Consider the following 24,578-nt stretch of genomic DNA (forward strand, 5'->3'; position numbering starts at 1 on the left):
GTTCAAATCAATGAAAGTTAGAGTGTCTGTCCTCTTGTACTTAAGTCGGCATTGTGCCTTTTGTATTAATTTCGGATGCAATTTCTGTGTCTCATCGTCAATAAGAAGCTCCAAGGAATACAGTAAACCTGAAGGGAAGCATCGGAATCTAAAACTGGCCCCACAGGAGTGGTTCAAATCATAGAAAGTTAGAGTGTCTGTCCTCTTGTACTTATGTCGGCATTGTACCTTTTGTATTAAATTCGCATGCAATTTCTGTGTTTCATCGTCAATAAGAAGGTCCAAGGAATACAGTAAACCTGAAGTGAAGCATCGGAATCTAAAACTGGACTCACAGGAGAGGTGCAAATAATCGGAAGTTAGAATGTCAGTCCTCTTGTACTTAAGTCGGCATTGTGCCTTTTGTATTAAATTCGGATGCAATTTCTGTGTTTCATCGTCAATAAGAAGGTCCAAGGGATACAGTAAACCTGAAGTGAAGCCTCGGCATCCCAAACTGGACTCACAGGAGAGGTTCAAATCATAGACAATTAGAGTGTCAGTCCTCTTGTACTTAAGTCGGCATTGTGCCTTTTGTATTAAAATCGGATGCAATTTCTGTGTTTCATTGTCAGTAAGAAGGTCCAAGGGATACAGTAAACCTTAAGTGAAGCATCGGAATCTAAAACTGGACTCACAGGAGAGGTTCAAATCAGAGAAACTGAGAGTGTCAGTCCACTTGTACTTAAGTCGGCATTGTGCCTTTTGTATTAAATTCGGATGCAATTTCTGTGTTTCATCGTCAAAAAGAAGGTCCAAGGGATACAGTGAACCTGAAGTGAAGCATCGGAATCTAAAACTGGACTCACAGGAGAGGTTCAAATCATAGAAAGTTAGAGTGTCGGTCCTCTTGTACTTAAGCTGGCAATGTGCCTTTTGTATTAATTTCGGATGCAATTTCTGTGTTTCATCGTCAATAAGAAGGTCCAAGGAATACAGTAAACCTGAAGTGAAGCATCGGAATCTAAAACTGAACTCACAGAAGAGGTTCAAATCATAGAAAGTTTGAGTGTCGGTCCTCTTGTACTTAAGTCGGCATTGTGCCTTTTGTATTAAATTCGGATGCAATTTCTGTGTTTCATCGTCAATAAGAAGGTCCAAGGAATACAGTAAACCTGAAGTCAAGCATCGGAATCTAAAACTGAACTCACAGAAGAGGTTCAAATCATAGAAAGTTTGAGTGTCGGTCCTCTTGTACTTAAGTCGGCATTGTGCCTTTTGTATTAAATTCGGATGCAATTTCTGTGTTTCATCGTCAATAAGAAGGTCCAAAGGAATACAGAAAACCTGAAGTGAAGCATCGGAATCTAAAAGTGGAATCAGAGGAGAGGTTCAAATCATAGAAACTTTGAGTGTCAGTCCTCTTGTACTTAAGTCGGCATTGTGCCTTTTGTATTAAAATCGGATGCAATTTCTGTGCTTCATTGTCAGTAAGAAAGTCCAAGGGATACAGTAAACCTTAAGTGAAGCATTGGAATCTAAAACTGGACTCACAGGAGAGGTTCAAATCAGAGAAACTTAGAGTGTCAGTCCACTTGTACTTAAGTCGGCATTGTGCCTTTTGTATTAAATTCGGATGCAATTTCTGTGTTTCATCGTCAAAAAGAAGGTCCAAGGGATACAGTGAACCTGAAGTGAAGCATCGGAATCTAAAACTGGACTCACAGGAGAGGTTCAAATCATAGAAAGTTAGAGTGTCGGTCCTCTTGTACTTAAGTTGGCATTGTGCCTTTTGTATTAATTTCGGATGCAATTTCTGTGTTTCATCGTCAATAAGAAGGTCCAAGGAATACAGTAAACCTGAAGTGAAGCATCGGAATCTAAAACAGAACTCACAGAAGAGGTTCAAATCATAGAAAGTTTGAGTGTCGGTCCTCTTGTACTTATGTCGGCATTGTGCCTTTTGTATTAAATTCGGATGCAATTTCTGTGTTTCATCGTCAATAAGAAGGTCCAAAGGAATACAGGAAACCTGAAGTGAAGCATCGGAATCTAAAAGTGGAATCAGAGGAGAGGTTCAATTCATAGAAACTTAGAGTGTCAGTCCTCTTGTACTTAAGTCGGCATTGTGCCTTTTGTATTAATTTCGGATGCAATTTCTGTGTTTCATCGTCAATAAGAAGGTCCAAGGGATACAGTAAACCTGAAGTGAAGCCTCGGCAACAAAAACTGGACTCACAGGAGAGGTTCAAATCATAGAAACTTAGATTATCAGTCCACTTGTACTTAAGCCGGCATTGTGCCTTTGTATTAAATTCGGATGCAATTTCCGTGTTTCATCGTCATTAAGAAGGTCGAAGGGATATAATAAACCTGAATTGAAGCATCGGGATCTAAAACTGGACTCACAGGAGAGGTTCAAATCATAGAAAGTTAGAGTGACAGTCCTCTTGTACTTAAGTCGGCATTGTGCCTTTTGTATTAAATTCGGATGCAATTTCTGTGTTTCATCGTCAATAAGAAGGTCTAAGGGATACAGTAAACCTGAAGTGAAGCATCGGAATCTAAAAGTGGAATCAGAGGAGAGGTTCAAATCAATGAAAGTTAGAGTGTCTGTCCTCTTGTACTTAAGTCGGCATTGTGCCTTTTGTATTAATTTCGGATGCAATTTCTGTGTTTCATCGTCAATAAGAAGGTCCAAGGGATACAGTAAACCTGAAGTGAACCATCGGAATCTAAAACTGGACTCACAGGTGAGGTTCAAATCATAGAAAGTTAGAGTGTCGGTCCTCTTGTACTTAAGTCGGCATTGTGCATTTTGTATTAAATTTGCATGCAATTTCTGTGTTTCATCGTCAATAAGAAGGTCCAAGGGATACAGTAAACCTGAAGTGAAGCATCGGAATCAAAAACTGGACTCACAGGAGAGGTTCAAATAATCGGAAGTTAGAGTGTCAGTCCTCTTGTACTTAAGTCGGCATTGTGCCTTTTGTATTAATTTCGGATGCAATTTCTGTGTTTCATCGTCAATAAGAAGGTCCAAGGGATACAGTAAACCTGAAGTGAAGCCGCGGCAACAAAAACTGGACTCACAGGAGAGGTTCAAATCATAGAAACTTAGATTATCAGTCCACTTGTACTTAAGCCGGCATTGTGCCTTTGTATTAAATTCGGATGCAATTTCCGTGTTTCATCGTCAATAAGAAGGTCCAAGGGATACAGTAAACCTGAAGTGAAGCATCGGAATCTAAAACTGGACTCACAGGACAGGTTCAAATCATAGAAAGTTAGAGTGTCAGTCCTCTTGTACTTAAGTCGGCATTGTGCCTTTTGTATTAAATTCGGATGCAATTTCTTTGTTTCATCGTCAATAAGAAGGTCCAAGGGATACAGTAAACCTGAAGTGAAGCATCGGAATCTAAAACTGGACTCACAGGAGAGGTTCAAATCATAGAAAGTTAGAGTGTCAGTCCTCTTGTACTTATGTCGGCATTTTGCCTTTTGTATTAAATTCGGATGCAATTTCTGTGTTTCATCGTCAATAAGAAGGTCCAAGGGATACAGTAAACCTCAAGTGAAGCCTCTGCATCTAAAACTGGACTCACAGGAGAGGTTCAAATCATAGACCCTTAGAGTGTCAGTCCTCTTGTACTTAAGTCGGCATTGTGCCTTTTGTATTAAAATCGGATGCAATTTCTGTGCTTCATCGTCAGTAAGAAGGTCCAAGGGATACAGTAAACCTGAAGTGAAGCATCGGAATCTAAAACTGAACTCATAGGAGAGGTTCAAATCAGAGAAACTTAGAGTGTCAGTCCACTTGTACTTAAGTCGGCATTGTGACTTTTGTATTAAATTCGGATGCAATTTCTGTGTATCATCGTCAAAAAGAAGGTCCAAGGGATGCAGTAAACCTGAAGTGAAGCATCGGAATCTAAAACTGGACTCACAGGAGAGGTTCAAATCATAGAAAGTTAGAGTGTCGGTCCTCTTGTACTTAAGTTGGCATTGTGCCTTTTGTGTTAAATTCGGATGCAATTTCTGTGTCTCATCGTCAATAAGAAGCTCCAAGGGATACAGTAAACCTGAAGTGAAGCATCGGAATCTAAAACTGGACCCACAGGAGAGGTTCAAATCATAGAAAGTTAGAGTGTCGGTCCTCTTGTACTTAAGTAGGCATTCTGCATTTTGTATTAAATTCGCATGCAATTTCTGTGTTTCATCGTCGATAAGAAGGTCCAAGGGATACAGTAAACCTGAAGTGAAGCATCGGAATCTAAAACTGGACTCACAGGAGAGGTTCAAATAATCGGAAGTTAGAGTGTCAGTCCTCTTGTACTTAAGTCGGCATTGTGCCTTTTGTATTAAATTCGGATGCAATTTCTTTGTTTCATCGTCAATAAGAAGGTCCAAGGGATACAATAAACCTGAAGTGAGGCCTCTGCAACAAAAACAGGACTCACAGGAGAGGTTCAAATCATAGAAAGTTAGAGTGTCAGTCCTCTTGTACTTAAGTCGGCATTGTGCCTTTTGTATTAAATTCGGTTGCAATTTATGTGTTTCATCGTCAATAAGAAGGTCCAAGGGATACAGTAAACCTGAAGTGAAGCATCGGAATCGAAAACTGGACTCACAGGAGCGGTTCAAATCATAGAAAGTTAGAGTGTCAGTCCTCTTGTACTTTAGTCGGCATTGTGCATTTTGTATTAAATTCGGATGCAATTTCTGTGTTTCATCGTCAATTAGAAGGTCCAAGGGATACAGTAAACCTGAAGTGAAGCATCGGAATCTAAAACTGGACTCACAGGACAGGTTCAAATCATAGAAAGTTAGAGTGTCAGTCCTCTTGTACTTAGGTCGGCATTGTGCCTTTTGTATTAAATTCGGATGCAATTTCTGTGTTTCATCGTCAATAAGAAGGTCCGAGGGATACAGGAAACCTGAAGTGAAGCCTCGGCATCTAAAACTGGACTCACAGGAGAGGTTCAAATCATAGACAATTAGAGTGTCAGTCCTCTTGTACTTAAGTCGGCATTGTGCCTTTTGAATTAAAATCGGATGCAATTTCTGCGCTTCATCGTCAGTAAGAAGGTCCAAGGGATACTGTAAACCTGAAGTGAAGCATCGGAATCTAAAACTGGACTCACAGGGGAGGTACAAATCAGAGAAACTTAGAGTGTCAGTCCACTTGTACTTAAGTCGGCATTGTGCCTTTTGTATTAAATTCGGATGCAATTTCTGTGTTTCATCGTCAATGAGAAGGTCCAAGGGATACAGTAAACCGGAAGTGAAGCATCGGAATCTAAAACTGGACTCACAGGAGAGGTTCAAATCATAGAAAGTTAGAGTGTCAGTCCTCTTGTACTTAAGTTGGCATTGTGCCTTTTGTATTAAATTCGGATGCAATTTCTGTGTCTCATCGTCAATAAGAAACTCCAAGGAATACAGTAAACCTGAAGTGAAGGATCGGAATCTAAAACTGGACTCACAGGTGAGGTTCAAATCATAGAAAGTTAGAGTGTCAGTCCTCTTGTACTTAAGTCAGCATTGTGCATTTTGTATTAAATTCGCATGCAATTTCTGTGTTTCATCGTCAATAAGAAGGTCCAAGGGATACAGTAAACCTGAAGTGATGCATCGGAATCTAAAACTGGACTCACAGGAGAGGTTCAAATCACAGAAAGTTAGAGTGACAGTCCTCTTGTACTTAAGTCGGCATTGCGCCTTTTGTATTAAATTCGGATGCAATTTCTGTGTTTCATCGTCAATAGGAAGGTCCAAGGGATACAGTAAACCTGAAGTGAAGCATCGGACTCTAAAACTGGACTCACAGGAGAGGTTCAAATAATCGGAAGTTAGAGTGTCAGTCCTCTTGTACTTAAGTCGGCATTGTGCCTTTTGTATTAAATTCGGATGAAATTTCTGTGTTTCATCGTCAATAAGAAGGTCCAAGGGATACAGTAAACCTGAAGTGAAGCATCGGAATCGAAAACTGGACTCACAGGAGAGGTTCAAATCATAGAAAGTTGGAGTGTCAGTCCTCTTGTACTTAAGTCGGCATTGTGCCTTTTGTATTTAATTCGGATGCAATTTCTGTGTTTCATCGTCAATAAGAAGGTCCAAGGGATACAGTAAACCTGAAGTGAAGCATCGGAATCGAAAACTGGACTCACAGGAGCGGTTCAAATCATAGAAAGTTAGAGTGTCAGTCCTCTTGTACTTTAGTCGGCATTGTGCATTTTGTATTAAATTCGGATGCAATTTCTGTGTTTCATTGTCAATTAGAAGGTCCAAGGGATACAGTAAACCTGAAGTGAAGCATCGGAATCTAAAACTGGACTCGCAGGACAGGTTCAAATCATAGAAAGTTAGAGTGTCAGTCCTCTTGTACTTAGGTCGGCATGGTGCCTTTAGTATTAAATTCGGATGCAATTTCTGTGTTTCATCGTCAATAAGAAGGTCCGAGGGATACAGGAAACCTGAAGTGAAGCCTCGGCATCTAAAACTGGACTCACAGGAGAGGTTCAAATCATAGACAATTAGAGTGTCAGTCCTCTTGTACTTAAGTCGGCATTGTGCCTTTTGAATTGAAATCGGATGCAATTTCTGCGCTTCATCGTCAGTAAGAAGGTCCAAGGGATACTGTAAACCTGAAGTGAAGCATCGGAATCTAAAACTGGACTCACAGGGGAGGTTCAAATCAGAGAAACTTAGAGTGTCAGTCCACTTGTACTTAAGTCGGCATTGTGCCTTTTGTATTAAATTCGGATGCAATTTCTGTGTTTCATCGTCAATGAGAAGGTCCAAGGGATACAGTAAACCGGAAGTGAAGCATCGGAATCTAAAACTGGACTCACAGGAGAGGTTCAAATCATAGAAAGTTAGAGTGTCAGTCCTCTTGTACTTAAGTTGGCATTGTGCCTTTTGTATTAAATTCGGATGCAATTTCTGTGTCTCATCGTCAATAAGAAGCTCCAAGGAATACAGTAAACCTGAAGTGAAGCATCGGAATCTAAAACTGGCCCCACAGGAGTGGTTCAAATCATAGAAAGTTAGAGTGTCTGTCCTCTTGTACTTAAGTCGGCATTGTGCCTTTTGTATTAAATTCGCATGCAATTTCTGTGTTTCATCGTCAATAAGAAGGTCCAAGGCATACAGTAAACCTGAAGTGAAGCATCGGAATCTAAAACTGGACTCACAGGAGAGGTTCAAATAATCGGAAGTTAGAGTGTCTGTCCTCTTGTACTTAAGTCGGCATTGTGCCTTTTGTATTAAATTCGGATGCAATTTCTGTGTTTCATCGTCCATAAGAAGGTCCAAGGGATACAGTAAACCTGAAGTGAAGGATCGGAATCTAAAACTGGACTCACAGGTGAGGTTCAAATCATAGAAAGTTAGAGTGTCAGTCCTCTTGTACTTAAGTCAGCATTGTGCATTTTGTATTAAATTCGCATGCAATTTCTGTGTTTCATCGTCGATAAGAAGGTCCAAGGGATACAGTAAACCTGAAGTGAAGCATCGGAATCTAAAACTGGACTCACAGGAGAGGTTCAAATCACAGAAAGTTAGAGTGACAGTCCTCTTGTACTTAAGTCGGCATTGTGCCTTTTGTATTAAATTCGGATGCAATTTCTGTGTTTCATCGTCAATAAGAAGGTCCAAGGGATACAGTAAACCTGAAGTGAAGCATCGGACTCTAAAACTGGACTCACAGGAGAGGTTCAAATAATCGGAAGTTAGAGTGTCAGTCCTCTTGTACTTAAGTCGGCATTGTGCCTTTTGTATTAAATTCGGATGAAATTTCTGTGTTTCATCGTCAATAAGAAGGTCCAAGGGATACAGTAAACCTGAAGTGAAGCATCGGAATCGAAAACTGGACTCACAGGAGAGGTTCAAATCATAGAAAGTTGGAGTGTCAGTCCTCTTGTACTTAAGTCGGCATTGTGCCTTTTGTATTTAATTCGGATGCAATTTCTGTGTTTCATCGTCAATAAGAAGGTCCAAGGGATACAGTAAACCTGAAGTGAAGCATCGGAATCTAAAACTGGACTCACAGGAGAGGTTCAAATCATAGAAAGTTAGAGTGTCAGTCCTCTTGTACTTAGGTCGGCATTGTGCCTTTTGTATTACATTCGGATGCAATTTCTGTGTTTCATCGTCAATAAGAAGGTCCAAGGGATACAGTAAACCTGAAGTGAAGCCTCGGCATCTAAAACTGGACTCACAGGAGAGGTTCAAATCATAGACAACTAGAGTGTCAGTCCTCTTGTACTTAAGTCGGCATTGTGCCTTTTGTATTAAAATCGGATGCAATTTCTGTGCTTCATCGTCAGTAAGAGGGTCCAAGGGATACAGTAAACCTGAAGTGAAGCATCGGAATCTAAAACTGGACTCAGAGGAGATGTTCAAATCAGAGAAACTTAGAGTGTCAGTCCAGTTGTACTTAAGTCGGCATTGTGCTTTTTGTATTAAATTCGGATGCAATTTCTGTGTTTCATCGTCAAAAAGAAGGTCCAAGGGATACAGTAAACCTGAAGTGAAGCATCGGCATCTAAAACTGGACTCACAGGAGAGGTTCAAATCATAGAAAGTTAGAGTGTACGTCCTCTTGTACTTAAGTTGGCATTGTGCATTTTGTATTAAATTCGGATGCAATTTCTGTGTCTCATCGTCAATAAGAAGCTCCAAGGGATACAGTAAACCTGAAGTGAAGCATCGGAATCTGAAACTGGACTCACAGGAGAGGTTCAAATCATAGAAAGTTAGAGTGTCGGTCCTCTTGTACTTAAGTCGTCATTCTGCATTTTGTATTAAATTGGCATGCAATTTCTGTGTTTCATCGTCAATAAGAAGGTCCAAGGGATACAGTAAACCTGAAGTGAATCATCGGAATCTAAAACTGGACTCACAGGAGAGGTTCAAATAATCGGAAGTTAGAGTGTCAGTCCTCTTGTACTTAAGTCGGCATTGAGCCTTTTGTATTAAATCCGGATGCAATTTATGTGTTTCATCGTCAATAAGAAGGTCCAAGGGATACAGTAAACCTGAAGTGAGGCCTCGGCAACAAAAAAAGGACTCACAGGAGAGGTTCAAATCATAGAAAGTTAGAGTGTCAGTCCTCTTGTACTTAAGTCGGCATTGTGCCTTTTGTATTAAATTCGGATGCAATTTCTGTGTTTCATCGTCAATAAGAGGGTCCAAGGGATACAGCAAACCTGAAGTGAAGCCTCGGCAACAAAAACAGGACTCACAAAAGAGGTTCAAATCATAGAAAGTTAGAGTGTCAGTCCTCTTGTACTTAAGTCGGCATTGTGCCTTTTGTATTAAATTCGGATGCAAATTATGTGTTTCATCGTCAATAAGAAGGTCCAAGGGATACAGTAAACCTGAAGTGAAGCATCGGAATCGAAAACTGGACTCACAGGAGAGGTTCAAATCATAGAAAGTTAGAGTGTCAGTCCTCTTGTACTTAAGTCGGCATTGTGCCTTTTGTATTAAATTCGGATGCAATTTCTTTGTTTCATCGTCAATAAGAAGGTCCAAGGGATACAGTAAACCTGAAGTGAAGCATCGGAATCTAAAACTGGACTCACAGGAGAGGTTCAAATCATAGAAAGTTAGAGTGTCAGTCCTCTTGTACTTATGTCGGCATTTTGCCTTTTGTATTAAATTCGTATGCAATTTCTGTGTTTCATCGTCAATAAGAAGGTCCAAGGGATACAGTAAACCTCAAGTGAAGCCTCTGCATCTAAAACTGGACTCACAGGAGAGGTTCAAATCATAGACCCTTAGAGTGTCAGTCCTCTTGTACTTAAGTCGGCATTGTGCCTTTTGTATTAAAATCGGATGCAATATCTGTGCTTCATCGTCAGTAAGAAGGTCCAAGGGATACAGTAAACCTGAAGTGAAGCATCCGAATCTAAAACTGAACTCACAGGAGAGGTTCAAATCAGAGAAACTTAGAGTGTCAGTCCACTTGTACTTAAGTCGGCATTGTGACTTTTGTATTAAATTCGGATGCAATTTCTGTGTATCATCGTCAAAAAGAAGGTCCAAGGGATGCAGTAAACCTGAAGTGAAGCATCGGAATCTAAAACTGGACTCACAGGAGAGGTTCAAATCATAGAAAGTTAGAGTGTCGGTCCTCTTGTACTTAAGTTGGCATTGTGCCTTTTGTGTTAAATTCGGATGCAATTTCTGTGTCTCATCGTCAATAAGAAGCTCCAAGGGATACAGTAAACCTGAAGTGAAGCATCGGAATCTAAAACTGGACTCACAGGAGAGGTTCAAATCATAGAAAGTTAGAGTGTCGGTCCTCTTGTACTTAAGTCGGCATTCTGCATTTTGTATTAAATTCGCATGCAATTTCTGTGTTTCATCGTCGATAAGAAGGTCCAAGGGATACAGTAAACCTGACGTGAAGCATCGGAATCTAAAACTGGACTCACAGGAGAGGTTCAAATAATCGGAAGTTAGAGTGTCAGTCCTCTTGTACTAAGTCGGCATTGTGCCTTTTGTATTAAATTCGATTGCAATTTCTTTGTTTCATCGTCAATAAGAAGGTCCAAGGGATACAATAAACCTGAAGTGAGGCCTCTGCAACAAAAACAGGACTCACAGGAGAGGTTCAAATCATAGAAAGTTAGAGTGTCAGTCCTCTTGTACTTAAGTCGGCATTGTGCCTTTTGTATTAAATTCGGATGCAATTTCTGTGTTTCATCGTCAATTAGAAGGTCCAAGGGATACAGTAAACCTGAAGTGAAGCATCGGAATCTAAAACTGGACTCACAGGACAGGTTCAAATCATAGAAAGTTAGAGTGTCAGTCCTCTTGTACTTAGGTCGGCATTGTGCCTTTTGTATTAAATTCGGATGCAATTTCTGTGTTTCATCGTCAATAAGAAGGTCCGAGGGATACAGGAAACCTGAAGTGAAGCTTCGGCATCTAAAACTGGACTCACAGGAGAGGTTCAAATCATAGACAATTAGAGTGTCAGTCCTCTTGTACTTAAGTCGGCATTGTGCCTTTTGTATTAAATTCGGATGCAATTTCTGTGTTTCATCGTCAATGAGAAGGTCCAAGGGATACAGTAAACCGGAAGTGAAGCATCGGAATCTAAAACTGGACTCACAGGAGAGGTTCAAATCATAGAAAGTTAGAGTGTCAGTCCTCTTGTACTTAAGTTGGCATTGTGCCTTTTGTATTAAATTCGGATGCAATTTCTGTGTCTCATCGTCAATAAGAAGCTCCAAGGAATACAGTAAACCTGAAGTGAAGCATCGGAATCTAAAACTGGCCCCACAGGAGTGGTTCAAATCATAGAAAGTTAGAGTGTCTGTCCTCTTGTACTTAAGTCGGCATTGTGCCTTTTGTATTAAATTCGCATGCAATTTCTGTGTTTCATCGTCAATAAGAAGGTCCAAGGGATACAGTAAACCTGAAGTGAAGCATCGGAATCCAAAACTGGACTCACAGGAGAGGTTCAAATAATCGGAAGTTAGAGTGTCTGTCCTCTTGTACTTAAGTCGGCATTGTGCCTTTTGTATTAAATTCGGATGCAATTTCTGTGTTTCATCGTCCATAAGAAGGTCCAAGGGATACAGTAAACCTGAAGTGAAGGATCGGAATCTAAAACTGGACTCACAGGTGAGGTTCAAATCATAGAAAGTTAGAGTGTCAGTCCTCTTGTACTTAAGTCAGCATTGTGCATTTTGTATTAAATTCGCATGCAATTTCTGTGTTTCATCGTCAATAAGAAGGTCCAAGGGATACAGTAAACCTGAAGTGAAGCATCGGAATCTAAAACTGGACTCACAGGAGAGGTTCAAATCACAGAAAGTTAGAGTGACAGTCCTCTTGTACTTAAGTCGGCATTGTGCCTTTTGTATTAAATTCGGATGCAATTTCTGTGTTTCATCGTCAATAAGAAGGTCCAAGGGATACAGTAAACCTGAAGTGAAGCATCGGACTCTAAAACTGGACTCACAGGAGAGGTTCAAATAATCGGAAGTTAGAGTGTCAGTCCTCTTGTACTTAAGTCGGCATTGTGCCTTTTGTATTAAATTCGGATGAAATTTCTGTGTTTCATCGTCAATAAGAAGGTCCAAGGGATACAGTAAACCTGAAGTGAAGCATCGGAATCGAAAACTGGACTCACAGGAGAGGTTCAAATCATAGAAAGTTGGAGTGTCAGTCCTCTTGTACTTAAGTCGGCATTGTGCCTTTTGTATTTAATTCGGATGCAATTTCTGTGTTTCATCGTCAATAAGAAGGTCCAAGGGATACAGTAAACCTGAAGTGAAGCATCGGAATCGAAAACTGGACTCACAGGAGCGGTTCAAATCATAGAAAGTTAGAGTGTCAGTCCTCTTGTACTTTAGTCGGCATTGTGCATTTTGTATTAAATTCGGATGCAATTTCTGTGTTTCATCGTCAATTAGAAGGTCCAAGGGATACAGTAAACCTGAAGTGAAGCATCGGAATCTAAAACTGGACTCACAGGACAGGTTCAAATCATAGAAAGTTCGAGTGTCAGTCCTCTTGTACTTAGGTCGGCATTGTGCCTTTTGTATTACATTCGGATTCAATTTCTGTGTTTCATCGTCTATAAGAAGGTCCGAGGGATACAGGAAACCTGAAGTGAAGCCTCGGCATCTAAAACTGGACTCACAGGAGAGGTTCAAATCATAGACAATTAGAGTGTCAGTCCTCTTGTACTTAAGTCGGCATTGTGCCTTTTGAATTGAAATCGGATGCAATTTCTGCGCTTCATCGTCAGTAAGAAGGTCCAAGGGATACTGTAAACCTGAAGTGAAGCATCGGAATCTAAAACTGGACTCACAGGGGAGGTTCAAATCAGAGAAACTTAGAGTGTCAGTCCACTTGTACTTAAGTCGGCATTGTGCCTTTTGTATTAATTTCGGATGCAATTTCTGTGTTTCATCGTCAATAGGAAGGTCGAAGGGATACAGTAAACCGGAAGTGAAGCATCGGAATCTAAAACTGGACTCACAGGAGAGGTTCAAATCATAGAAAGTTAGAGTGACAGTCCTCTTGTACTTAATTTGGCATTGTGCCTTTTGTATTAAATTCGGATGCAATTTCTGTGTCTCATCGTCAATAAGAAGCTCCAAGGAATACAGTAAACCTGAAGTGAAGCATCGGAATCTAAAACTGGCCCCACAGGAGTGGTTCAAATCATAGAAAGTTAGAGTGTCTGTCCTCTTGTACTTAAGTCGGCATTGTGCCTTTTGTATTAAATTCGCATGCAATTTCTGTGTTTCATCGTCAATAAGAAGGTCCAAGGCATACAGTAAACCTGAAGTGAAGCATCGGAATCTAAAACTGGACTCACAGGAGAGGTTCAAATAATCGGAAGTTAGAGTGTCTGTCCTCTTGTACTTAAGTCGGCATTGTGCCTTTTGTATTAAATTCGGATGCAATTTCTGTGTTTCATCGTCCATAAGAAGGTCCAAGGGATACAGTAAACCTGAAGTGAAGGATCGGAATCTAAAACTGGACTCACAGGTGAGGTTCAAATCATAGAAAGTTAGAGTGTCAGTCCTCTTGTACTTAAGTCAGCATTGTGCATTTTGTATTAAATTCGCATGCAATTTCTGTGTTTCATCGTCAATAAGAAGGTCCAAGGGATACAGTAAACCTGAAGTGAAGCATCGGAATCTAAAACTGGACTCACAGGAGAGGTTCAAATCACAGAAAGTTAGAGTGACAGTCCTCTTGTACTTAAGTCGGCATTGTGCCTTTTGTATTAAATTCGGATGCAATTTCTGTGTTTCATCGTCAATAAGAAGGTCCAAGGGATACAGTAAACCTGAAGTGAAGCATCGGACTCTAAATCTGGACTCACAGGAGAGGTTCAAATAATCGGAAGTTAGAGTGTCAGTCCTCTTGTACTTAAGTCGGCATTGTGCCTTTTGTATTAAATTCGGATGAAATTTCTGTGTTTCATCGTCAATAAGAAGGTCCAAGGGATACAGTAAACCTGAAGTGAAGCATCGGAATCGAAAACTGGACTCACAGGAGAGGTTCAAATCATAGAAAGTTGGAGTGTCAGTCCTCTTGTACTTAAGTCGGCATTGTGCCTTTTGTATTTAATTCGGATGCAATTTCTGTGTTTCATCGTCAATAAGAAGGTCCAAGGGATACAGTAAACCTGAAGTGAAGCATCGGAATCTAAAACTGGACTCACAGGAGAGGTTCAAATCATAGAAAGTTAGAGTGTCAGTCCTCTTGTACTTAGGTCGGCATTGTGCCTTTTGTATTACATTCGGATGCAATTTCTGTGTTTCATCGTCAATAAGAAGGTCCAAGGGATACAGTAAACCTGAAGTGAAGCCTCGGCATCTAAACTGGACTCACAGGAGAGGTTCAAATCATAGACAACTAGAGTGTCAGTCCTCTTGTACTTAAGTCGGCATTGTGCCTTTTGTATTAAAATCGGATGCAATTTCTGTGCTTCATCGTCAGTAAGAAGGTCCAAGGGATACAGTAAACCTGAAGTGAAGCATCGGAATCTAAAACTGGACTCAGAGGAGATGTTCAAATCAGAGAAACTTAGAGTGTCAGTCCACTTGTACTTAAGTCGGCATTGTGCTTTTTGTATTAAATTCGGATGCAATTTCTGTGTTTCATCGTCAAAAAGAAGGTCCAAGGGATACAGTAAACCTGAAGTGAAGCATCGGCATCTAAAACTGGACTCACAGGAGAGGTTCAAATCATAGAAAGTTAGAGTGTCGGTCCTCTTGTACTTAAGTTGGCATTGTGCATTTTGTATTAAATTCGGATGCAATTTCTGTGTCTCATCGTCAATAAGAAGCTCCAAGGGATACTGTAAACCTGAAGTGAAGCATCGGAATCTAAAACTGGACTCACAGGAGAGGTTCAAATCATAGAAAGTTAGAGTGTCGGTCCTCTTGTACTTAAGTCGTCATTCTGCATTTTGTATTAAATTGGCATGCAATTTCTGTGTTTCATCGTCAATAAGAAGGTCCAAGGGATACAGTAAACCTGAAGTGAATCATCGGAATCTAAAACTGGACTCACAGGAGAGGTTCAAATAATCGGAAGTTAGAGTGTCAGTCCTCTTGTACTTAAGTCGGCATTGAGCCTTTTGTATTAAATCCGGATGCAATTTATGTGTTTCATCGTCAATAAGAAGGTCCAAGGGATACAGTAAACCTGAAGTGAGGCCTCGGCAACAAAAAAAGGACTCACAGGAGAGGTTCAAATCATAGAAAGTTAGAGTGTCAGTCCTCTTGTACTTAAGTCGGCATTGTGCCTTTTGTATCAAATTCGGATGCAATTTCTGTGTTTCATCGTCAATAAGAAGGTCCAAGGGATACAGTAAACCTGAAGTGAAGCATCGGAATCTAAAACTGGACTCACAGATGAGGTTCAAATCATAGAAAGTTAGAGTGTCGGTCGTCTTGTACTTAAGTCGGCATTGTGCATTTTGTATTAAATTCGCATGCAATTTCTGTGTTTCATCGTCAATAAGAAGGTCCAATGGATACAGTAAACCTGAAGTGAAGCATCGGAATCTAAAACTGGACTCACAGGAGAGGTTCAAATAATCGGAAGTTAGAGTGTCAGTCCTCTTGTACTTAAGTCGGCATTGTGCCTTTTGTATTAAATTCGGATGAAATTTCTGTGTTTCATCGTCAATAAGAAGGTCCAAGGGATACAGTAAACCTGAAGTGAAGCATCGGAATCGAAAACTGGACTCACAGGAGAGGTTCAAATCATAGAAATTTAGAGTGTCAGTCCTCTTGTACTTAAGTCGGCATTGTGCCTTTTGTATTAAATTCGGATGCAATTTCTGTGTTTCATCGTCAATAAGAAGTTCCAAGGGATACAGTAAACCTGAAGTGAAGCATCGGAATCTAAAACTGGACTCACAGGAGAGGTTCAAATCATAGAAATTTAGAGTGTCTGTCCTCTTGTACTTAGGTCGGCATTGTGCCTTTTGTATTAAATTCGGATGCAATTTCTGTGTTTCATCGTCAATAAGAAGGTCCAAGGGATACAGTAAACCTGAAGTGAATCATCGGAATCTAAAATTGACTCACAGGAGAGGTTCAAATTATCGGAAGTTAGAGTGTCAGTCCTCTTGTACTTAAGTCGGCATTGAGCCTTTTGTATTAAATCCGGATGCAATTTATGTGTTTCATCGTCAATAAGAAGGACCAAGGGATACAGTAAACCTGAAGTGAGGCCTCAGCAACAAAAACAGGACTCACAGGAGAGGTTCAAATCATAGAAAGTTAGAGTGTCAGTCCTCTTGTACTTAAGTCGGCATTGTGCCTTTTGTATTAAATTCGGATGCAATTTCTGGGTTTCATCGTCAATAAGAAGGTCCAAGGGATACAGTAAACCTGAAGTGAAGCATCGGAATCGAAAACTGGACTCACAGGAGAGGTTCAAATCATAGAAAGTTAGAGTGACAGTCCTCTTGTACTTAAGTCGGCATTGTGCCTTTTGTATTAAATTCGGATGCAATTTCTGTGTTTCATCGTCAATAAGAAGGTCCAAGGGATACAGTAAACCTGAAGTGAAGCATCGGAATCAAAAACTGGCCCCACAGGAGTGGTTCAAATCATAGAAAGTTAGAGTGTCAGTCCACTTGTACTTAAGTCGGCATTGTGCCTTTTGTATTAAATTCGGATGCAATTTCTGTGTTTCATCGTCAGTAAGAAGGTCCAAGGGATACAGTAAACCTGAAGTGAAGCATCGGAATCTAATACTGGACTCACAGGAGAGGTTCAAATCAGAGAAACTTAGAGTGTCAGTCCACTTGTACTTAAGTCGGCATTGTGCCTTTTGTATTAAATTCGGATGCAATTTCTGTGTTTCATCGTCAAAAAGAATGTCCAAGGGATACAGTAAACCTGAAGTGAAGCATCGGAATCTAAAACTGGACTCACAGGAGACGTTCAAATCATAGAAAATTAGAGTGTCGGTCCTCTTGTACTTAAGTTGGCATTGTGCCTTTTGTATTAAATTCGGATGCAATTTCTGTGTCTCATCGTCAATAAGAAGCTCCAAGGGATACAGTAAACCTGAAGTGAAGCATCGGAATCTCAAACTGGACTCACAGGAGAGGTTCAAATCATAGAAAGTTAGAGTGTCGGTCCTCTTGTACTTAAGTCGGCATTCTGCATTTTGTATTAAATTCGCATGCAATTTCTGTGTTTCATCGTCAATAAGAAGGTCTAAGGGATACAGTAAACCTGAAGTGAAGCATCGGAATCTAAAACTGGACTCACAGGAGAGGTTCAAATAATCGGAAGTTTGAGTGTCAGTCCTGTTGTACTTAATTCGGCGTTGTGCCTTTTGTATTAAATTCGGATGCAATTTCTATGTTTCATCGTCAATAAGAAGGCCCAAGGGATACAGTAAACCTGAAGTGAGGTCTCGGCAACCAAAACAGGACTCACAGGAGAGGTTCAAATCATAGAAAGTTAGAGTGTCAGTCCTCTTGTACTTAAGTCGGCATTGTGCCATTTGTATTAAATTCGGATGGAATTTATGTGTTTCATCGTCAATAAGAAGGTCCAAGGGATACAATAAACCTGAAGTGAAGCATCGGAATCGAAAACTGGACTCACAGGAGAGGTTCAAATCATAGAAAGTTAGAGTGTCAGTCCTCTTGTACTTTAGTCGGCATTGTGCCTTTTGTATTAAATTCGGAAGCAATTTCTGTGTTTCATCGTCAATAAGAAGGACCAAGGGATACAGTAAACCTGAAGTGAAGCATCGGAATCTAAAACTGGACTCACAGGACAGCTTCAAATCATAGAAAGTTAAAGTGTCAGTCCTCTTGTACTTAAGTCGGCATTGTGCCTTTTGTATTAAATTCGGATGCAATTTCTGTGTTTCATCGTCAATAAGAAGGTCCAAGGGATACAGTAAACCTGAAGTGAAGCATCGGAATCTAAAACTGGACTCACAGATGAGGTTCAAATCATAGAAAGTTAGAGTGTCTGTCGTCTTGTACTTAAGTCGGCATTGTGCATTTTGTATTAAATTCGCATGCAATTTCTGTGTTTCATCGTCAATAAGAAGGTCCAAGGGATACAGTAAACCTGAAGTGAAGCATCGGAATCTAAAACTGGACTCACAGGAGAGCTTCAAATAATCGGAAGTTAGAGTGTCAGTCCTCTTGTACTTAAGTCGGCATTGTGCCTTTTGTATTAAATTCGGATGAAATTTCTGTGTTTCATCGTCAATAAGAAGGTCCAAGGGATACAGTAAACCTGAAGTGAAGCATCGGAATCGAAAACTGGACTCACAGGAGAGGTTCAAATCATAGAAAGTTAGAGTGTCAGTCCTCTTGTACTTAAGTCGGCATTGTGCCTTTTGTATTAAATTCGGATGCAATTTCTGTGTTTCATCGTCAAAAAGAAGGTCCAAGGGATACAGTAAACCTGAAGTGAAGCGTCGGAATCTAAAACTGGACTCACAGGAGAGGTTCAAATCATAGAAAGTTAGAGTGTCAGTCCTCTTGTACTTAGGTCGGCATTGTGCCTTTTGTATTAAATTCGGATGCAATTTCTGTGTTTCATCGTCAATAAGAAGGTCCAAGGGATACAGTAAACCTGAAGTGAAGCCTCGGCATCTAAAACTGGACTCACAGGAGAGGTTCAAATCATAGACAACTAGAGTGTCAGTCCTCTTGTACTTAAGTCGGCATTGTGCCTTTTGTATTAAAATCGGATGCAATTTCTGTGCTTCATCGTCAGTAAGAAGGTCCAAGGGATACAGTAAACCTGAAGTGAAGCATCGGAATCTAAAACTGGACTCAGAGGAGATGTTCAAATCAGAGAAACTTAGAGTGTCAGTCCACTTGTACTTAAGTCGGCATTGTGCCTTTTGTATTAAATTCGGATGCAATTTCTGTGTTTCATCGTCAAAAAGAAGGTCCAAGGGATACAGTAAACCTGAAGTGAAGCATCGGAATCTAAAACTGGACTCACAGGAGAGGTTCAAATCATAGAAAGTTAGAGTGTCGGACCTCTTGTACTTAAGTTGGCATTGTGCATTTTGTATTAAATTCGGATGCAATTTCTGTGTCTCATCGTCAATAAGAAGCTCCAAGGGTTACAGTAAACCTGAAGTGAAGCATCGGAATCTAAAACTGGACCCACAGGAGAGGTTCAAATCATAGAAAGTTAGAGTGTCGGTTCTCTTGTACTTAAGTCGTCATTCTGCATTTTGTATTAAATTGGCATGCAATTTCTGTGTTTCATCGTCAATAAGAAGTCCAAGGGATACTGTAAACCTGAAGTGAATCATCGGAATCTAAAACTGGACTCACAGGAGAGGTTCAAATAATCGGAAGTTAGAGTGTCAGTCCTCTTGTACTTAAGTCGGCATTGAGCCTTTTGTATTAAATCCGAATGCAATTTATGTGTTTCATCGTCAATAAGAAGGTCCAAGGGATACAGTAAACCTGAAGTGAGGCCTCGGCAACAAAAACAGGACTCACAGGAGAGGTTCAAATCATAGAAAGTTAGAGTGTCAGTCCTCTTGTACTTAAGTCGGCATTGTGCCTTTTGTATAAAATTCGGATGCAATTTCTGTGTTTCATCGTCAATAAGAAGGTCCAAGGGATACAGTAAACCTGAAGTGAAGCATCGGAATCGAAAACTGGACTCACAGGAGAGGTTCAATTCATAGAAAGTTAGAGTGACAGTCCTCTTGTACTTAAGTCGGCATTGTGCCTTTTGTATTAAATTCGCATGCAATTTCTGTGTTTCATCGTCAATAAGAAGGTCCAAGGGATACAGTAAACCTGAAGTGAAGCATCGGAATCAAAAACTGGCCCCACAGGAGTGGTTCAAATCATAGAAAGTTAGAGTGTCAGTCCACTTGTACTTAAGTCGGCATTGTGCCTTTTGTATTAAATTCGGATGCAATTTCTGTGTTTCATCGTCAGTAAGAAGGTCCAAGGGATACAGTAAACCTGAAGTGAAGCATCGGAATCTAATACTGGACTCACAGGAGAGGTTCAAATCAGAGAAACTTAGAGTGTCAGTCCACTTGTACTTAAGTCGGCATTGTGCCTTTTGTATTAAATTCGGATGCAATTTCTGTGTTTCATCGTCAAAAAGAATGTCCAAGGGATACAGTAAACCTGAAGTGAAGCATCGGAATCTAAAATTGGACTCCCAGGAGACGTTCAAATCATAGAAAATTAGAGTGTCGGTCCTCTTGTACTTAAGTTGGCATTGTGCCTTTTGTATTAAATTCGGATGCAATTTCTGTGTCTCATCGTCAATAAGAAGCTCCAAGGGATACAGTAAACCTGAAGTGAAGCATCGGAATCTAAAACTGGACTCACAGGAGAGGTTCAAATCATAGAACGTTAGAGTGTCGGTCCTCTTGTATTTAAGTCGGCATTCTGCATTTTGTATTAAATTCGCATGCAATTTCTGTGTTTCATCGTCAATAAGAAGGTCTAAGGGATACAGTAAACCTGAAGTGAAGCATCGGAATCTAAAACTGGACTCACAGGAGAGGTTCAAATAATCGGAAGTTTGAGTGTCAGTCCTCTTGTACTTAATTCGGCGTTGTGCCTTTTGTATTAAAATCGGATGCAATTTCTATGTTTCATCGTCAATAAGAATGTCCAAGGGATACAGTAAAACTGAAGTGAGGCCTCGGCAACAAAAACAATACTCACAGGAGAGGTTCAAATCATAGAAAGTTAGAGTGTCAGTCCTCTTGTACATAAGTCGGCATTGTGCCTTTTGTATTAAATTCGGATGCAATTTATGTGTTTCATCGTCAATAAGAAGGTCCATGGGATACAATAAACCTGAAGTGAAGCATCGGAATCGAAAACTGGACTCACAGGAGAGGTTCAAATCATAGAAAGTTAGAGTGTCAGTCCTCTTGTACTTTAGTCAGCATTGTGCCTTTTGTATTAAATTCGGAAGCAATTTCTGTGTTTCATCGTCAATAAGAAGGTCCAAGGGATACAGTAAACCTGAAGTGAAGCATCGGAATCTAAAACTGGACTCACAGGAGAGGTTCAAATCATAGAAAGTTAGAGTGTCGGTCCTCTTGTACTTAAGTCGGCATTCTGCATTTTGTATTAAATTCGGATGCAATTTCTGTGTTTCATCGTCAATAACAAGGTCCAAGGGACACAGTAAACCTGAAGTGAAGCATCGGAATCTAAAACTGGACTCACAGATGAGGTTCAAATCATAGAAAGTTAGAGTGTCGGTCGTCTTGTACTTAAGTCGGCATTGTGCATTTTGTATTAAATTCGCATGCAATTTCTGTGTTTCATCGTCAATAAGAAGGTCCAAGGGATACAGTAAACCTGAAGTGAAGCATCGGAATCTAAAACTGGACTCACAGGAGAGGTTCAAATCATAGAAAGTTAGAGTGTCGGTCCTCTTGTACTTAAGTTGGCATTGTGCATTTTGTATTAAATTCGGATGCAATTTCTGTGTCTCATCGTCAATAAGAAGCTCCAAGGGATACAGTAAACCTGAAGTGAAGCATCGGAATCTAAAACTGGACTCACAGGAGAGGTTCAAATCATAGAAAGTTAGAGTGTCGGTTCTCTTGTACTTAAGTCGTCATTCTGCATTTTGTATTAAATTGGCATGCAATTTCTGTGTTTCATCGTCAATAAGAAGTCCAAGGGATACTGTAAACCTGAAGTGAATCATCGGAATCTAAAACTGGACTCACAGGAGAGGTTCAAATAATCGGAAGTTAGAGTGTCAGTCCTCTTGTACTTAGGTCGGCATTGTGCCTTTTGTATTAAATTCGGATGCAATTTCTGTGTTTCATCGTCAATAAGAAGGTCCAAGGGATACAGTTAACCTGAAGTGAAGCCTCGGCATCTAAAACTGGACTCACAGGAGAGGTTCAAATCATAGACAACTAGAGTGTCAGTCCTCTTGTACTTAAGTCGGCATTGTGCCTTTTGTATTAAAATCCGATGCAATTTCTGTGCTTCATCGTCAGTAAGAAGGTCCAAGGGATACAGTAAACCTGAAGTGAAGCATCGGAATCTAAAACTGGACTCAGAGGAGATGTTCAAATCAGAGAAACTTAGAGTGTCAGTCCACTTGTACTTAAGTCGGCATTGTGCCTTTTGTATTAAATTCGGATGCAATTTCTGTGTTTCATCGTCAAAAAGAAGGTCCAAGGGATACAGTAAACCTGAAGTGAAGCATCGGAATCTAAAACTGGACTCACAGGAGAGGTTCAAATCATAGAAAGTTAGAGTGTCGGTCCTCTTGTACTTAAGTTGGCATTGTGCATTTTGTATTAAATTCGGATGCAATTTCTGTGTCTCATCGTCAATAAGAAGCTCCAAGGGATACAGTAAACCTGAAGTGAAGCATCGGAATCTAAAACTGGACTCACAGGAGAGGTTCAAATCATAGAAAGTTAGAGTGTCGGTTCTCTTGTACTTAAGTCGTCATTCTGCATTTTGTATTAATTTGGCATGCAATTTCTGTGTTTCATCGTCAATAAGAAGGTCCAAGGGATACAGTAAACCTGAAGTGAATCATCGGAATCTAAAACTGGACTCACAGGAGAGGTTCAAATAATCGGAAGTTAGAGTGTCAGTCCTCTTGTACTTAAGTCGGCATTGAGTCTTTTGTATTAAATCCGGATGCAATTTATGTGTTTCATCGTCAATAAGAAGGTCCAAGGGATACAGTAAACCTGAAGTGAGGCCTCGGCAACAAAAACAGGACTCACAGGAGAGGTTCATATCATAGAAAGTTAGAGTGTCAGTCCTCTTGTACTTAAGTCGGCATTGTGCCTTTTGTATTAAATTCGGATGCAATTTCTGTGTTTCATCGTCAATAAGAAGCTCCAAGGGATACAGTAAACCTGAAGTGAAGCATCGGAATCGAAAACTGGACTCACAGGAGAGGTTCATATCATAGAAAGTTAGAGTGTCAGTCCACTTGTACTTAAGTCGGCATTGTGCCTTTTGTATTAAATTCGGATGCAATTTCTGTGTTTCATCGTCAGTAAGAAGGTCCAAGGGATACAGTAAACCTGAAGTGAAGCATCGGAATCTAATACTGGACTCACAGGACAGGTTCAAATCAGAGAAACTTAGAGTGTCAGTCCACTTGTACTTAAGTCGGCATTGTGCCTTTTGTATTAAATTCGGATGCAATTTCTGTGTTTCATCGTCAAAAAGAATGTCCAAGGGATACAGTAAACCTGAAGTGAAGCATCGGAATCTAAAACTGGACTCACAGGAGACGTTCAAATCATAGAAAATTAGAGTGTCGGTCCTCTTGTACTTAAGTTGGCATTGTGCCTTTTGTATTAAATTCGGATGTAATTTCTGTGTCTCATCGTCAATAAGAAGCTCCAAGGGATACAGTAAACCTGAAGTGAAGCATCGGAATCTAAAACTGGACTCACAGGAGAGGTTCAAATCATAGGAAGTTAGAGTGTCGGTCCTCTTGTACTTAAGTCGGCATTCTGAATTTTGTATTAAATTCGCATGCAATTTCTGTGTTTCATCGTCAATAAGAAGGTCTAAGGGATACAGTAAACGTGAAGTGAAGCATCGGAATCTAAAACTGGACTCACAGGAGAGGTTCAAATAATCGGAAGTTTGAGTGTCAGTCCTCTTGTACTTAATTCGGCGTTGTGCCTTTTGTATTAAATTCGGATGCAATTTCTATGTTTCATCGTCAATAAGAAGGTCCAAGGGATACAGTAAACCTGAGGTGAGGCCTCGGCAACAAAAACAGGACTCACAGGAGAGGTTCAAATCATAGAAAGTTAGAGTGTCAGTCCTCTTGTACTTAAGTCGGCATTGTGCCTTTTGTATTAAATTCGGATGCTATTTATGTGTTTCATCGTCAATAAGAAGGTCCAAGGGATACAATAAACCTGAAGTGAAGCATCGGAATCGAAAACTGGACTCACAGGAGAGGTTCAAATCATAGAAAGTTAGAGTGTCAGTCCTCTTGTACTTTAGTCGGCATTGTGCCTTTTGTATTAAATTCGGAAGCAATTTCTGTGTTTCATCGTCAATAAGAAGGTCCAAGGGATACAGTAAACCTGAAGTGAAGCATCGGAATCTAAAACTGGACTCACAGGACAGCTTCAAATCATAGAAAGTTAGAGTGTCAGTCCTCTTGTACTTAGGTCGGCATTGTGCCTTTTGTATTAAATTCGGATGCAATTTCTGTGTTTCATCGTCAATAAGAAGGTCCAAGGGATACAGGGAACCTGAAGTGAAGCCTCGGCATCTAAAACTGCACTCACAGGAGAGGTTCAAATCATAGACAATTAGAGTGTCAGTCCTCTTGTACTTAAGTCGGCATTGTGCCTTTTGTATTAAAATCGGATGCAATTTCTGCGCTTCATCGTCAGTAAGAAGGTCCAAGGGATACAGTAAACCTGAAGTGAAGCATCGGAATCTAAAACTGGACTCACAGGGGAGGTTCTAATCAGAGAAACTTAGAGTGTCTGTCCACTTGTACTTAAGTCGGCATTGTGCCTTTTGTATTAAATTCGGATGCAATTTCTGTGTTTCATCGTCAATGAGAAGGTCCAAGGGATACAGTAAACCG

Source organism: Schistocerca serialis, chromosome 3, assembly GCF_023864345.2.
Source record: "Schistocerca serialis cubense isolate TAMUIC-IGC-003099 chromosome 3, iqSchSeri2.2, whole genome shotgun sequence".
NCBI classification, from domain to species: Eukaryota; Metazoa; Arthropoda; class Insecta; order Orthoptera; family Acrididae; genus Schistocerca; species Schistocerca serialis.